This window comes from Diabrotica virgifera, chromosome 7 (assembly GCF_917563875.1).
Source record: "Diabrotica virgifera virgifera chromosome 7, PGI_DIABVI_V3a".
Taxonomy (NCBI): Eukaryota; Metazoa; Arthropoda; class Insecta; order Coleoptera; family Chrysomelidae; genus Diabrotica; species Diabrotica virgifera.
The window spans coordinates 175,725,108-175,740,231 of NC_065449.1; positions in this window are offsets into that span (position 1 = coordinate 175,725,108).

The window sequence follows — 15,124 nt, forward strand, 5'->3', positions numbered from 1 at the left end:
TTAGAAGACCTTACGCAAATATATCAAACTGTATCTGATAGATCGCTTAAAAATCGCATTACAAGATTATCTAAAAAGCTAAAGATCACATTAAATCCTGTAGACGCTGACGAAGTTGCAAGCCTTAAGTCCAATAATTCATGTGACTCCAACACCAGTGATACCGATCTTTTCTAAAAATAAAAAATATCTTTTCACTATTTTACAATGGAATTGCGACGGATATTATCCGCGCCTTGAACACATACAATATCTTACATCAATTTATCATCCAGATTTTATTTGTCTATAAGAGACTAATTTTACTACAAATAATATTCTCACCCTAAATCCTTTGAAGGATACCACTTCATTAGGACGAACTGCATCAGAGCTAGTGTAGGGTTTAGGTGCATCAATTTTTGCTTCCAGTGAAATCTACTCAACAATGCTACCTTTAACAACTAATCTTGAGGCAATTGCCATAACTACATTTTGCCCTAATAAGCTTACTATCTGCTACATATATATTCCCCCAAATCATTCTTTAAAAGAGCAAGAGCTCCTAGACCTTATATTCCAGCTACCACAGCCGTTTATACTCATAGGAGACTTTAACGCACATAACAGTATGTGGGGTTCTAAATCTACATTTGGCCGTGGAAAAATTGTTGAAAATATCCTTAACTGCACAAACTCATGTCTTCTTAACACAGGATCTAATACTCACTTTAACATTTCCTCTTGACCATTCTCTGCTATTGACCTTAGTATTAGAGTGACCCTAAATCAGCACCTATTCTATCCTGGCAAACAGCCGATGATCTCTTTAACAGCAATCATTATCCTATAATAATTTCCAACTGTAGTGGAGCTGTGTCTTCCAAAACTTATTGGCGCTTAAACAAAGCTAACTGGTCAGAATATTCAAAATCTGTTGATACTCTCTTGCTCGCAAATGAACATCCGACAACCAATGATGTTGACTATTTATTAACGTCAAAATTAGTGACAATTCTATCGGCTGCTAAGATTCACATCGGCAAAACAACATTCTCTCCAAATCATAAGGCAGTTCCTTGGTGGAACTCTTCTTGCGAAGAGGCAATTCGTCTATCAAAAAAGGCTCTAAACAAGTACCAAAAAAACAGAAGCCTTGAAAATTTAATAAATTACAAAAAATTTAAAGCCAAAGCCATAGTAAAAAAAGCGAAAAATCATCCTGGCAGGATTATGTATCTTCCATTAATGAAAATTCCAATCCTAGCCAAATTTGGAAAAAAATACGACAAATTCAAGGTCACAAAACTAATAATAAAATTACTCGTTTAATTTCAAATGGTATAGAGATCACTTCACATGAACTTATTCCTAACACATTTGCTAAACATTTCAAAGATAAATTCAGAAACAAAACTATTCATATTAATATGTCTCTTCGTGAAATAAATCCACACAAAAATAACCTGATATCTTCTGAACATAGTAGACCGCTTAATTCTCCTTTCACTATCCATGAGCTTATATCTGCTTTAGCTAACTGCAGAAACACCGCAGCTGGGCCCGATGATATTCCTTATGCATTTCTAAAGCACTTGCCTAATTATGCTCTTAAAAAACTCTTAACTTTATACAATCTAATCTGGAGCTCACATAAATTTCCATCTCAATGGAGCAAGTCTATTGTAATACCTATACTCAAGCCAAATCAGCCAACTAGTTTTCCACAATCTTACAGACCCATCTCCCTCACATGCACTATGTGCAAATTAATGGAAAAAATGATCAACAAACGTCTGTTATGGTATTTTTCAAAATACAAGATTATTCCACAAGAAAAATCTGGCTACCAAAGACAGCGCTCCACAAGAGATAACCTTGTACTACTTCAAACCCACATATCTAACGCGATTAATAGCAAACAAGATCTGATAGCTACAATCTTCGACATAGAAGGCGCATTTGACACCATCTCAAGAAACGCAATTCTTGACAAACTTTTTCAATGTAACCTCAATGGCAACATATACGCTTTTATAAAAAACTTCCGAACATCTAGAACATTCAGGGTTTCTATCAATAACTTTCTTTCTTCTCCACATATCCAATATGACGGAGTTCCTCAAGGTTCAGTTTTAAGCACATATTTATTCGTTCTCGGGATTAGCCAGTTATGTCACAATATCCCTCCACCTATCAAATGCTTATTATATGCCGATGACCTAATAATGTACTGCCAGGGTAAATCCAACGGTACTACTAGTAAAATTCTGCAATTAGCAGTAAATGGTCTACAAATCAAAGTTGCATCCCTAGAACTTACTCTCTCCCATTCTAAGTCCAAAGTTATTAAATTCAGTAGAAGAATTAATTCTTTCAACCCTGAAATCACCGTCAACAACTTTAAATTACCGGTCGTTAATAATTGCAAAATATTAGGGCTGATATTTGATTCAAGATTAACCTGGAAACAACACATTCAGGAAACTAAAGGAGCGTGCCTTAAAAGGTTAAATATAATTAAAACACTCCCACATTATCATTGGGGAGCGGAAGAAACTACGTTACTGAAAGTTTACAGATCACTAATCCGTTCCAAGCTTGACTATGGATGTTTCATCTATATGTCTGCGTCTAAGTCAAACCTAAATTCACTTAATAGAGTGCACAATACGGCGATCTGCCTATGTCTTGGAGCATTTCGTTCTAGGCCGGCAGAAAGTCTTTGTTGTGAAGCTAATGAACATCCTCTGTGGCTTAGACGAGAATATCTTCTTTCCTCCTATGCTGCTGCAATCTCTTTGAAGAATCCCTCCCATCCAGTGTATCCTTTAATTACATCATCACACCAACCTCATAACAATTCTCCTTGTAACTTAATTATACATCCTTTTCCTCATTTTCTACAGCCGTTATTAAAAGATATAAATTTGTCTGAAACCAGAACTCTACCATTCTCCAATAATCCCTATTGGACCAACCTACTCCCTCATCATGATATGTCCCTCACCAAATTTAACAAGGAAGATGTCAGTGTTAACACATTAAAAAATCTCTTCCTAGAACTTATAAACAAAAATAAATATAACATAGTTCTTTACACTGACGCGTCAAAATCTAAAAGTGGAGTTGGATATTCTCTAACTACTCTTCAACAGCCTATCGAACTCTGTAAAATTTCTCCTTGGTGAAGTATTCACACTGGCGAACTCCTAGCTATATTGTGTGCTTTCAAACATGCTCAAAAATATCCAAACACACACATAGCCATATGTACTGATTCACTTTCCTCTATACACTCCATCAATACTATAATCACCAACCATCCTCTTGTCCAAGATATTCTTGACATTTATCAGCTTCTTATAAATCAAAATACAAAAGTCACTTTATTATGGGTACCATCCCATGTTGGGATTAGTGGTAACGAAAAAGCCGAATGCCTTGTCAAAAAAGCTGCATCATCGATGGATACCATGCTGAATATACAAATCTGCAATGATCTAAAAGCCAGAGTGAAGAAGCTTAATCTGTCCACCTGGCAAATTCACTGGAATAAAATTACTTCAGCGCTGCATGAAATTAAGCCCTCAGTGAACCTATTTACCTGCTCTAGTTTATCTCGAAAAAATATGGCAATCATACGGAGACTGCGTATAGGACATATCCGTCTAACACATGGCTATTTGATGACATCATCTCCACTACCAAAATGTCAACACTGCAATACTACTCTCCGAATCAGACACATACTTGTTGACTCTCCTTTTTATGCCCAAGAACGCCAACAGCTTGGTATCAGTCCTAATAGTCTAAGAGCTAGTGAACCTTTTGACTAACGGTCGTCCTGTAAGGCTAGAAATTTGTAGAGTGATAATTCATAGCACACCAAAGCTAAAAACCATGACCTGGCAGGCCTCAGCGGTGCACGTGTATCTACCAGGTGAATCGAAAAGTGCAAATTTAGGGGGTAAAATAAACTTTCTCCTGTAAGGTTTAAATTTAAGTATGTGTTTGAGTAAGTCATTTAAAAGAAATGTGTAAAATGACAGGCGATTCTGAAGAGCATAAGACCTTGCCAGGCGAGGGGAAAGATTAGGGGTTTTTCCTAAATTTATTTTTTTTTGCATCGAACAAATTTTTTTTAAGTTTTTTGAATCATTCCAAACAGAAAAGGTCTTTGGTGATTTTTCTCTTAAGTTAATAGTTTTTGTTATATAAGCGATTGAAAATTTTGAAAATTGCGAAATCGACCATTTTTAACCCCAAATCGGATATTTATCTAAAAATCTCAAAGTTGCCAAGGTAGGTAGATATTCTTTAAACATTGATTGATGAAATCCCAAAGAGTTTTTTGCAATACAATATCAGAAACCCCTTTGTTTTTTAATTGCTAATCAAGCGGACGCTTCACTGTAGTATAAGTGAGGACGTTTGAGTTGGCATAAATTCATTATCTCGAGAATTGGCAAATTTCAAGAGCAATCTTCAGACAGGTCGATTTTTATTTTTAAATTAGGACTTTTTGGCATATATATAATACTAGTGACGTCATCCATCTGAGCGTGGTGACGTAATCGATGATTTTTTTAAATGAGAGTAGGGGTTGTGTGATAGCTCATTTGAAAGGTTATTTAATTCTCTATTCATTAATATAAACAATAACATAATTATTTATACAGGGTGTACAAAAAAATTTTTTTTATTAAATTAACTTTGATTAAATTTGACAAATAGAAGAAAAAATTTTTTTTGTACACCCTGTATAAATAATTATGTTAATGTTTATATTACTGAATAGAGAATTAAATAACCTTTCAAATGAGCTATCATACAACACCTACTCTTATTTAAAAAAATAATCGATTACGTCATCACGCCCAGATGGATGACGTCACTAGTATTATATATATACCAAAAAGTCCTAATTCAAAAATAAAAATCGACCTGTCTGAGGATTTCTCTTCAAATTTGCCCATTCTCGAGATAATGAATTTATGCAAGCTCAAACGTCCTCAATTATACTACAGTGTAGCGCCCGCTTGATTAGCAATTAAAAAAACAAAGCGGTTTTCGTTATTTTATTGCAAAAAACTCTTCGGGATTTCATCAATCAATGTTTAAGGAATATCTGCGTACCTTGCCAATATTGAAATTTTTAGATAAATGTCCGATTTGGGTTAAAAATGGCCGATTTCGCAATTTTCAAAATTTTCAATCGCTTATATAACAAAAACTATTAACTTAAGAGAAAAATAACTAAGGACCTTTTCTGTTTGGAATGATTCAAAAAGCCTAAAAAAAATTTGTTCGATGCAAAAAGAATAATTTTAATAAAAACCCCTAATCTTTCCCCTCGCCTGGCAAGGTCTTATGCTCTTCAGAATCGCCTGTCATTGTACACATTTCTTCTAAATGACTTACTCAAACACATACTTAAATTTAAACCTTACAGGAGAAAGTTTATTTTACCCCCTAAATTTGCACTTTTCGATTCACCTGGTAGATACACGTGCACCGCTGAGGCCTGCCAGGTCATGGTTTTTAGCTTTGGTGTGCTATGAATTATCACTCTACAAATTTTTAGCCTTACAGGACGACCGTTAGTCAAAAGGTTCACTAGCTCTTAGACTATAACTTCAAAGAGGTCCTCAACAGCACAAACCAAATCAACAAGGTTATCAAATTCCTCGAGAAGAATCAACTGTTAAACAAAATATAATTGTTAACCGATTTTTCTTTTACTTATGTTAAAATGTTAACTATACTATTTGTAATTTATAATATTACCATGTAAATTGTAACTCGTGCTAATGACCATAGATGCCACATGCACGTTAATTTAAATAAAAAAAAAATAAAAGCTTTGAAAAAAAATAACGACAAAAATCTTTTCAGGACCTTGAAGAAGGGGTTTGAAACTTGATTTCGTCACTTTTGAATTTCATAATAATAATTTTGATTTCAAGTTATTAAGCCTTGAAAATGGCCATTTTCGCAATTTTAAAATTTTTACTGCATATAACTCAACAATCAATTTTAGAAAAAAATGACAAGAGACCTTTTTTGCTCAGAATAACGCAAATTATCTAAAAAAATTGTTCGAAGTAAAACAATTATTTTTGTTTATTTTTTTTAAACTATTTTTTAAACAATTTTTAAACCACGGCACCGCCCGGCACACTGTGGATATGTTATAAGAACCTCTTTTTGAGTAAGTTTGTGAAAAAAAAATGGAATCGGAATAATTTCTCTAGCGGGGGCGACGATATAGCCCGGTCTAAAATAAAATAAATAGCAAACCTGTTTGGTCGTTTAAATCACAGCATAGTCAAAACATGGTTATTTAGACTAGACATAAAATCAAAAAATCATAGCTCATTTAATCTTGCGATAGTTAGAGCATAGGTACTAAACAGAAATAATTTTATGGTAATGACAAGAGACGGTATATCCGTCTCTTTAATTTGTTTTAAAAAGTTGAATTTTTGTTTTTTAAGAGTTACAGCAGCAGACTATAATAAATAAAATTTTCATGATTGTAATCGAGATGTAATTAAAATAATTTTGAGCACTTTATTTTATAGAGCTAGTTGCGTGTTAGTAAATTAAGTATATTAATTACATTAAAAATTAAATTATAAAAAGGCTTTAAATTTTTCTGAATACAAACACAACCAGAATACGTATAATGTTTATTAGTCCAGTCACTGAAGGTGGATATGATCTATTACCTTTCTGCCAGAACCTTTCTGTGGCATCACTAAAAATGCTATGAAAAACGAGGTTCAGAAATGGCTGATAAAAAATCATCAAAATAAATGGAGAACCACTCAAGGGCAAATCCAGACTAAAATAATAATCAAGAATATTGATAAAAAAACTCTCGAACAGTTTGATGAACCTCAATAAACGAGAGATCAAAACGGTCACTGAAATGGTGACTGGACATTGTCGTTTAAGAAATCACCTATACAAACTAGGTAAGGTGAATGAACCATGGTGCAGAAAGTGCGAAATGGAAGAAGAAACTGCCATACACATACTATGCTATTGCAGTGTGCTAGGTGATGTAAGGCAGAACGTCACTGGTCAAATGAGGTTTGAACCAGAAGAGATCTTAAAACTACCAATAAGAAAACTGTTGGCCTTCGTTGAGGCCACAGAACTTATTAAAGTTTAAGGAGAAGAACAGGGTTTGGTACAAAGGTCTTATGACCAAGTGCCAGAGACTAACGAGTCTCGCCTGAGTTAAGAAGAAGAAGAAGAAGAAGAAGAATATCTATTACCTCCGATTTCGGCGAACCTCCATTGATTTTTATGAATATTGGTGAGTGGTTAGACGATACCTCAAGGAACAAAAGTGACATGGTGTCAACTTGCGTTTTTACCTTGGAGATGGATGCCACCCCTTCTCGGGGGTAAAAATTATTTTATTACATTATATTATAAAATTATCAATATCGATAGACGGACAAAATTTGTTATTTAAAGTTATAAACTTAAGTCAATACTTTTTGGACCAAGAGCTAGAACGTCGGAAAAAAAATATTTTAAGACAACTGGTTCTTATGTTATTCCCTATGCTTCCTCGAACACCGTACCGGCCATCTGGCTGCTAATACGGGTTGCGTTCATTACTGCGCAGCACACTTGTGCAGGTAAAGATATCGAATTTAAAATTATTGTAAGACGAAAAATTATTTTGTCATTATTTTTAACCATTGTTAGAAATATGAACTATAATTGTAACACATTTTTGTGGTTTAAAAAGTAATGACAAAAAAATGTTTCGTCCTAAAATAATTTAAATTTAATACACAGAGTGATTGATGAATGTGATAAAGCTCAGTATATCCGCTATAGTAACAGATAGCAATAAAAGTTAATAACAAAAATTGTAGTTAACTTTCAGTTTTACATTACGAAATTAGTTGGAATGTTACAGGGTGTTCGATAACATAGTGGCAAACCAAACTTTCGTTTTTTTAAATGGAACACCCTATATTTTATTTTATATTAGAAATTCTCTTAACTTTCTCATCACAAAGATATAAAGGTTTGTTATGTTATATAGGGTTTTACAAAGGTATAACCAATTATTTATGAACAAACGTAACAAGTTCAGCTCCCTGTATATATAAAAATAAGCACAACAGCAATGGTTTATTGGTGCTATATTTTTTTGTTGATTGTCAAAATCTATAGAAATGGTTGATATTGCTAATTTTTCTTATATCGAATACAGGATGAGTCAAAACGCAAGTACATTCTTTTCTTAGAACTTTTAAATAGAACAACCTGTATTTTATATCACCAACGAAAAGTATCATTACCGTACTTTAATTTTTGTATAATATTCCCTAGGTATCCCTAAATTAGTTAGTTTTCAAGATATTTTCATTTTTCAGAGCAATTTATTACAAGTTAAATATTAAAATAATGTACTTGCGTTTTGACTTATCCTGTATTCGATATAAAGAAAATTAGCAATGTCAACCATTTTTATAAATTTTAACAATCAACAAAAAATATGGCACCAATAAACCATTGCTGTTGTGCTTATTTTTATTTATACAGGGAGCTGAACTTATTACGATTTTCGTAGTCGTAGAACATTGGTTATAACTTTGTAAATACCCTGTATAATAACAAACCTTTATATTTTTGTGATGGAGAAGTTAATAGGATTTTGAATATAAAATAAAATATAGGGTGTTCCATTAAAAAAAAACAAAAGTTTGGTCTGCCAATATGATATCGAATACCCTGTAACATTCAAACTAATTTTGTAATATGAAGCTCAAAGTGGGCTACAAGTTTTGTTATTAATTTTTATTGCTATCTATTACTGTAGCGGATCTACTAAGCTTTATCACACTAATCAATCACCCTGATTTTGTATTTACCTGTACAGGTGCGCTGCGGAGTAATGAACGCAACCTGTATCAGCAGCCAGATGGCCGGTACGGTGTTCGAGGAAGCATAAGGAACAATATTTTAAAGAATCAGCTGTCTTAAAATAGTTTCTCGAAAACGTTGCTAGCTCTTAGACCATTTTGAGCTATTAAAGATCAAATATTTTAATTTTTAGTGAAAAAATGCTTGTTTTAAAGCGATTTTTTCATAAGCAACTAAAAAATTATAACATTATAAATTTAGGGGCCCGAATAGCTCAGGCGGTAGTATGTCTGACTTCCACGCAGGTAGGCAGGGGTTCGAAACCCAGCACCGGCGAGAATATCTAGACATTTTTAAAAATGTCTGTAGGCCCCAAGTTGACTCAGCCTAAATAAAAATGAGTACCTTGGGTAAAACCAGGGGTAATAATAGGCGGTTGAAGCGTAGCATTGGCCCTGTTACCTTTATCGTATACCGTAGGCCCTAGATATAGCAGACTACCCTGCTATAATCCCAAAGCCGCGTTAGCGGTATAAAACGGAAGAGTATTCTTAACTCAAAAATTATAAGTTTTTATAAAAAGTTATTATTACCAAAGTTGATATTAACCTTTGTCGAGCGGTATAATTTCACACCGGTAGCAGACGGCATAGGTACAATTGTACCTGTTATATATTTTCTTAAAAATTCCTTAATCTAAAGGGAAATCTTTGTTTGTTTTAAGATAATATTATTTATTACTAAATAGCATAATTGCTTAAAAATTGTTTAATACTGCAATAAATAAATAATATTATTCGGCAATTTGTTCTTGTACGTTGTACGCATTTACAAACAAATATTAGAAGCCGCTTTTAAGTGACCCCTGTCATCTATCGTAAATTATTGAAATTACTGCAGAAATAAACTTGAAAATAGTGGTCGTAAACGAATTCTAGGAAGAGTAGCATTGTATTGTATTTTAATTGGAGACATAATAAATTTCATCCACATTTAGTTATTTGGTTTTTGTCAATACGTGTATTGACACGTAAAGACACATTAATACATAAAAATTATCATGAGTAATAATGAATCTAAATTTAGTTTACCGAAATGCCGACAACAGAGGTATACATAGAATAGAATCAACAAAGAAAACTTGTGAGATATGTGGAATATGGAGTCTCTGCCACTAATACGTGCAGCAATGTCTCGTGATCGTTTCTCAGGCTAAGATTTATAAGATTTGACAACGAAAATACCCGCCAATAACGCAAAAAACCGATAAGGCTGCACTCATACGAGATACCTGGACAATGCTAAATAAAAATGTGCATGAAGGCTATAAACCATCAAAATGCATAACCATAGATGAACAACTCTTTCCGTTTAGAGGCCGCGAACAATTTACACAATATATATCTCACAAACTCACTATACATGGTATTTTGGGTTTGTAATCCATCAAATCCCATACAAATTAACCTTTATATTTGAAAAACAGCAAATGCTTCCCGAAAATTTAATGTTGGCGAAAGAACAGTTTTGGATTTGGTCACGTCTTCTAAATGTTGTGGGCGAAATATTATCACATATACCTTTTTACCAGATTTGAACTAGCTAAAGTCTAGAATTCATGTCACTTGAGGTTAGTGGTCTCAATTAGAAAAAAATAAGAGATTTCTACTCATCAATATGCAAGCAACCAAGAAAATAGCTATTTCTTCCACATTTTTCTAAAGAAAAACAAAGCAGTAGGGTTACTCTCGTCCACGCATATAACAGGATAAGTAGCCGGAAATCATTGAGTATTAGAGTAAAACTAAATGGATGTTGATACCATGGATAAAATGCTGGGTGACTATTCTGACTATACGGTCAAACGTCTAACATTGCTTTGGCTCTTGGCCTTTTTTTATAATATGATTGACGTCACTGGCCTAGCATCCTACATTAGGTTTGTTCTAGCAAACAGTCAAACTAGTCAGAAACCGTCAGCAAACAGTTGGTCAGTGAGAGAACATAATACAGTCACCAGTGCTATCCCCTCTACTCGCGCTGGTCCACTATTCGCTGATAGTTTCAAACCGTTTGAAACTGATGCTAGAACAAACCTATTATATCGAGATCGAGAGCACAATCCATTACCAAAAACAAGGACTAACGCAAGAAGTTTTTGAAGGATCTTTCTAAAGGTCTTTGTCTTGCTGTAGATACTCTTCCTCAAGTATCTCATAGCATTCTTGGATATACTCCAATAACCGGAAGTTGCCATGTTTGTCAAAATGAACGGAAAAAACAACCTAAAACGATAAAAAGTTGTGTAGTATATTTTCTACCTATGTGAGACACATATTCTTTTTCTAAAACGACATGTATGTGTTGCGAAAATCCACACTAACATTCATTTTTGTATTTTAGTTCAAATAAACTGTCATTTAAATACAAAATACTATATTTATATTTTATAACATTCTTTAAAAAAAATACAAGGTACAAATTGTATCTATGCCGTCGTTTATGGGGGTATGAACAATTTAAGCCCCCTGTTGGGAACTGAATAAAGATTTATCGATGATCATTACTTTGGTTTGCTGGATATTTATTTTCAAACCATATTCCCTACTCACCGTTCCTAGTCTATTCATAATTTCTTCCAGTTCTTCTGGTAAAAACGCCAATATACAGTGTCATCAGCATAACGTAGGTTTTTGATTTTTCTGCCTCCTATAGTTGCTCCACCTTGCCATTCCTAAAAAACTTGACGCATAATGTGTTCACTATATATATTCAGTGGCGGCTCGTTAGAGGAGGGAGGCTCAGCCTCCCCATAAATTTTTTACACACTCTACACTGTTTTGTTTATCATGAATCGCGAAAATAACAAGCACTCTCACTATTATACAACGAGTAAATTCCATATTATCACTAATTATCCATACGTACGGAGCATTAGCATTAGAATGCATCATCGCGTCTCAGTTTTATTACATATTATTGTAGGCAGGACCCTGGGTTATCCCGAGATGCATGAACGGAGCACGGAGCCGAGGAGCCCAGCAGTCTCCGTTGCTAATGCTCCGTGCAGCGCAGCAGGCCTTTAAGGAGACCCGGTCTCCTAACAGTGGCATCTACGGTGCCATCACACGCTGCCCGGAGATATACCAAGGGAGGCAGAATAGCTTCTCGGCTCCGTTGCGTGGTTGCGTGCGTCTCAGGACAACGAATTTTAGGGTCCTGACTAAAAATAATGAAAAATCTAAAAGTACGAATTTTGTTATGAAATTTGGTATGTTGGGTTATAATAATATTTGGAACAACTTGCTCAAATAACTTTTTCCGATATATCTCTAACTCAAAGCAAAATATCGGTAATTTATGGTGTTTTTGAATTCGCAGTAGGCCGCGTTTAGAATTAAAAAATTCAGTTGAGTATCTTAAACAATTTGAAGCTTCATTATGTATGGACTGCAAAACTTCAAATCTGTATTTATTTTGATATGCGAGGTATCTACTTACAAATAGATGGAATTGTTAACAAATAAACGACACAAACTTTGGTATTAAACGTTTACAATTAGACTAACTATTCACTGCAATCCTGGTGGTTTCTACAACAATATTATCTTATTTTGTCGGTTGATATAACAGGCATTAAGTCCAATCCCTGGTATACTTATCTTTTTCCTGAATATTCTGTTTCCAGTTAGTTGCTTATTTTGGTTTTGTTAACTTTTATCTTTATGCTTTAATTTCGTTACTTCTTTTTCGTCATTTTTAATTAAAAAAAAATTTGATGAACAATCTTCTGCGTAAAAGATATATTTATTTTTAAAAAAACCCCAAAAAAGGACTACAAATACATTACAGAACGTTTTCGCTCTAAAGAGAGCATCATGAGTGTTTTTGCAAATTCTACATGCTAAGCCACAAAAAATACATCGGTTAAAACCGTTTAACTGTCGACTAAATGTCCTACATTAGAGTATTAAATGTTAAATCGGACTGTCAAACTAACGTCAGAACGTGTATGTATCGATCTGTAAATTGGTGCCGAAATTTGTAATTATTACTGTAAATAATAGTTATTAAAATTAGCTTTCGCTCAAATAGTGACTAATAACAATTGTGTTACGTGTTAATCATCAAGAACAAGCTGTAACTTTAGTCAGTAAGAGATGTTTTACTTAATAATCTTTCAATTACCCATTCAGTGTCAAACTGTCAATAGTTTTTCACTGTTGCTATCCCGTCCCAACGGACGCCACCGCCAAGGTTATCACTTATTTCCAGACATCCAAAGCGTTAATATAAACAAATTCAAGTTACTTTTGACTACATGAGTAACAATTTTAATCAATGTTCCCCCACTCTTAGCAACACCATGTCTGGACCCAATTCTTCCAGTAATCTTACTAGTTCATATGCAACTGCTACTATCACTAAACAACGTCCGAAGTATCCCAAGAAAACCGAAGCAATTTTATAATTAGTTGTACGTCTCTATAGTATCTAATGATTGTATATCCAATTTTTTTTCTTCATAATTTTTACCTAATGTTATTTAAGATTTAGAAATTAACTGTTATAATAATTAGTTTTAAGTCCTTATTGTAATTAATTATTGTATAACCAATATTGTTTGTGTCAATGGCCATTGCTGCCGAGACACATAAATTTAAATAAAAAAAATGTTAAATCCAGATGATGGACGAAATCACTAAGAATCTACCCTAAGGCATTATATGACCTCCGTAGCCCTTTTTTGGGATTTTTTCTAAATAAATATACCTTTTGCGCAGAAGAATTTTCTTTAAATTTTTGTAAGCAATGGTATACAGCCAGCTACAGGAAATTCTTGCTTATGGATTTTTAATTTTCTCCTTAGAACTTTGCGGCTTATTATCTTCAATAGTTTGTTGAATTTGTTCAGTTTTTTGCTTTTGGTTGTCTATTCTAATATGTTTTTGTATCATTTTACTTACATATATCTGTTCATGCTGTTTTTTGATTGTATTATTGCACTCGTCTCCCATTTTCCCTTGGTGCTTGTTTGGGGAATTCTTCCCAGGATTATTTCGTTATATGTTTTTTGTTTGGCAGTGGCTTTTCTGGCTTTCCTTTATAGCTTCTTTTAAAATGTCATTATGGGGCTGTGTCCAAGTAGATGTTTAAAATTATTTTTGATCATGCAATATCTCTCTTTCCCAAGGTTGTAATGATTTATATACCGAACACCCACTGCCTCCACGTCGAACAATCGAACCGTGTGCGCATTCGATCTACGTCCCACCACAAAACAGCATGGTAAAGAGAATGGTCAGTCAAAGGTAGAAAAACAAGCCAGCGGGGAAGAGTCCGTTCTGCAGAGCAATGTGCTCTGGACTCCCCGGATAACTAACGTACTGAGTTAAGCGCTGGTTTCCTCTAAAGCGGTGCCGACAAACTGCGACCATAACACTGCGATGAATGACGTCATAAAAACTGTACCATGCAAAATAATAGCGGTGGTTTCCAAGGATGCGTTAGAAGCCACCGCTTGCTGAGTTGCACATTCCATTGCCGCAGTGAAGAACCTTGAATTTTTCACCGTAATCTGACGTAATTCATCGCAGTACTACGGTCGCAGTTTGTTGGTGCTGCTTTCGAGGAAACCAGCGCTTTAGTAGGCCAATTGGGCTGCGACTAATTGGGCATGCCACGGAGCGGTCTTGTATTTCTGGATTACTTCGTTTGTGGTCGCGCATTTAGTGATCGCCAGTCGAGAGTCGAGTCGTTGTGTGGGTATGTGTGTGTGGTTGTTGATTTATTCCGTGATTGCGAGACTGTGCGTAGTTACTTTGATTCCGTAATAAGGAATGGCGTGATTACGAGTCTGCGTGTAGTTATTATTATTAATATTTTAATTCCTTATGCGTGAGCCACAGTAACATCTAATGCCGTTAATTAACGCGTTATTTGACTAACGCGTTAGGTGTAGCCATGACTTAGCGCGCTAATTTATTAATGCCGTTAAACGTTAGGCGATATCGGATGTCGGTTTTCTTTCGACACTACAAAAAGTTACTCCGTTACTTATCGCGTTGTTGTGGCTACACTTGCACTGGTTCAACAAGTTCTAGCTTGCAGCACAGCAGAGTAAATTCTTTTGTGAAATAGGTATTACATAATATATTATTCTACGAAAATGGAGTGGAGTAATGAGAAAATAATTGAATTTTTAACAGTGTTTGAAACAGAACCTTGTTTATGGGATCCCCGA